General features: G+C 39.7%; 1 pseudogene; it reads left to right on the forward strand.

Annotated features, from left to right (window-relative positions):
- Positions 1 to 1,359: 1,359 nt before the first annotated feature.
- Positions 1,360 to 2,576, forward strand: LOC141497548 (adenylosuccinate synthetase isozyme 2-like; annotated as a pseudogene).
- The last annotated feature ends 695 nt before the right edge of the window (positions 2,577 to 3,271 follow it).

The following is a 3,271-nucleotide window of genomic DNA, read 5'->3' on the forward strand; positions in this document are numbered from 1 at the left end:
TCTCAAAACTAATTATATTCAAGAGGTAAAGTAATTGTAGCTTTCACCATCGACCAAGGCACCAAGAAATCAAATAAATAACAACCAATGTATTAGCATCCCCAGAGGATGCTAATGTCTATTCCCTAATGAGCTTGCTCAACTTCATCTCTCCCATTAGCATCTAAATTCTGGCAGGTCAGGATAAGAGGTTTGTGCTGTGGGATTTAATCTGCAGTTTACTTGCTTCTGTTTTTACACAATGCACCTGCCCTCATTCCATCATCCTGTTGCATCAAATATCAGATTTCAGCTTTGCAAACACACACACACACACACACATCTGAGGAAGTGGAGATATAGAAAAGTGGAAGTATGATCTCCTTTAGATTGCAGCATGGCTAACAAGAGAAAAGAGGAGCAGCTGAGACAGAGTTCTAGGATTTGTTTAGAACTGCATGAGGCCTGAAGAGAAGGGACTGGGGTGTAAATGGGTCCAGCTCCATCTCACCCAGAAGTCATATAGGGCAGGACCTGAAACCAGTAAAAAGTGAATTCCCCAACATAGGAAGAAACTAAAACAGCTTTGAGGTCTACCCCTTAGTTGATTGGCTATCAAAGAGAAGGAGAAATAAAAAAGTGAGGAATAGAGGATTATAAGAAAAAAAAAGATGGCAGATATTATTAATAACTTGGAAGAAAATGTGATGAAAAACTTTAAGCACAAGTAGATAAATCAAGAGGAAGTTACTAAACAGAAGGAAAGGAGACCTCTAGAATATCTAACTGATTCTAAATTTCTCTGAGTAAATATTGTATTATGAAGGAAACTGAACCAATACTGATGAGGCAGGCAGAAGATGGACATTCTCAAAAGAACATAGAACTACAGCTGTTGATCTCAAATGGTTCCAGAGAGAGAGAGAAAACTGAATGTAGAATTTATACACAGCAGAAATAAATGGAACATAAGGGAAAAAAATCCAAAGAAATCTTTCCAAAGAAGTACTTGAGAGAACAACTGATTGAGAATGAATATTTATTAAGAAATGAAAGACAAACTGGAAAATGAGAAGCAGAAAAGCACTACCATTAAAAGAACACATACGCCCTCCGCGTGTGCGGCGGCGGCATCGGCTGCGGAGCCGCGCGGCCTGCGCGACGGCCAGGTCGCTCGCCGAGAACGGACCCCGGCGGCCTCGGTGCCCAACGGGGAGTGCGGCGGCGCCGCGGCCCGGCCGGGCGGGACCCGAGTGACCGTGGTGCTGGGCGCGCGGTGGGGCGACCAGGGCAAAGGGAAGGTGGTGCATCTGCTGGCGCAGGACGCCGACATCGTCTGCCGCTGCCAGGGAGGAAACGATGCTGGCCATACACTTGTGGATTCTGTGGAGTACGACTTTGACCTCTTACCAAGTGGAATCATCAATCCAAATGTCACTGCATTCATTGGAAATGGTGTGGTAATTCACCTACCAGGATTATTTGAAGAAGCAGAGAAAAATGTACAAAAGGGGAAAGGTCTTGAAGGTTGGGAAAAAAGGCTTATAATTTCTGACAGAGCCCATATTGTATTTGACTTCCATCAAGCAGCAGATGGCATTCAGGAACAACAGAGACAGGAGCAAGCTGGAAAGAATTTGGGTACCACAAAAAAGTGTATTGGCCCGGTTTATTCCTCTAAAGCTTCTCGAAGTGGACTCAGGATGTGTGATCTTGTTTCGGACTTTGATGGCTTCTCTGACAGGTTCAAAGTTTTAGCTAATCAATATAAATTTATATATCCCACTTTGGAAATCGATATTGAAGGTGAATTACAAAAACTCAAGGGTTATACGGAAAGGATTAAACCAATGGTAAGGGATGGTGTTTATTTTCTCTATGAGGCCCTCCATGGCCCCCCAAAGAAAATTTTGGTAGAAGGTGCAAATGCAAGCTCTGCTTGATATTGATTTTGGTACTTACCCCTTTGTGACTTCTTCCAATTGTACTGTTGGAGGTGTTTGCACAGGTTTGGCTATGCCTCCTCAGAACGTGGGTGAGGTATATGGAGTTGTAAAAGCTTATACAACTTGAGTTGGAATTGGAGCCTTTCCAACAGAACAGAATAATGAAATTGGGGAATTGTTACAGACCCGAGGTAGAGAATTTGGTGTGAGCACTGGAAGAAAAAGAAGGTGTGGCTGGTTGGATCTTGTTTTGCTCAAATATGCTCATATGATTAATGGATTTACTGCGTTGGCTCTTACCAAGTTGGATATTTTGGATGTGTTTACAGAAATAAAAGTTGGAGTTGCCTACAAGTTAGATGGTGAAATTATACCTCATTTTCCAGCAAACCAGGAAGTCTTAAATAAAGTTGAATTTCAGTATAAAACTCTCCCAGGATGGAACACAGACATATCAAATGCAAGGACATTTAAAGATCTCCCTGTCAATGCACAGAATTATGTTCAGTTCATTCAAGATGAACTTTAAATTCCAGTTAAATGGATTGGTGTAGGTAAATCCAGAGAATCAATGATTCAACTCTTTTAAGGACTGCCAATGCAGGAAAGAAGCATACTCCTCCCTCCCAAAAGAAAGGAAGAAACAAAGAAGAAAAAGACTGCTTATTCTTAAACATTTTATTTTTAATCTACAAAGTCAAGAATATGGACACTACAGTTGTTTTCAGATTTTAGGATCAATGGCTGCTGTGGAAAGAAGCTTTGGCATATTCCAGTGTCAGCTTTCTTTAGCTGGCATAACTGCCAGATTGTTTTTGCTCCTGCTGCTCATGGTGCCACATTTTCTTTTAATGTTTAGTCATAATAATCCACATTTTAAAAAATCTAAGGTAGAGAACTCCTTCAAATGTATTTAATTTTCACCATTGTCTGTGTGTTGTCATTGGTGTACCCACAAATATTAGATGGTAAGAACAATTAATGCAGTTTTGCACAAATACTTTTACATTCTGATCATTCAAATTCTGTCATTGTAATCTTTGCTGTTAGAGTAAATGATTAAAGGAAGAAGGTTCTGGTCAAAAAAAAGAACACATACTATTCATTTTGGTAAATATGTTGATCTGGAAGATATCATCAATTTAAGCATCATAGGCACCCTCAAATTACAGAATTCAAAAATCTGACACTGTAATGCAAGAAGTAATACAATATATTTTTGAATACAGAAAGCAAAATACCAATTAAGATAATCTATGTTTATGGATTTCGCAAAACATAGCAAAACAAAATTCTATGTTGCAATTGTCTAAGAAACATAGTGGATACATTTAACAATTGCAATG

Source organism: Macrotis lagotis, chromosome X (genome assembly GCF_037893015.1).
Source record: "Macrotis lagotis isolate mMagLag1 chromosome X, bilby.v1.9.chrom.fasta, whole genome shotgun sequence".
NCBI lineage: Eukaryota > Metazoa > Chordata > Mammalia > Peramelemorphia > Peramelidae > Macrotis > Macrotis lagotis.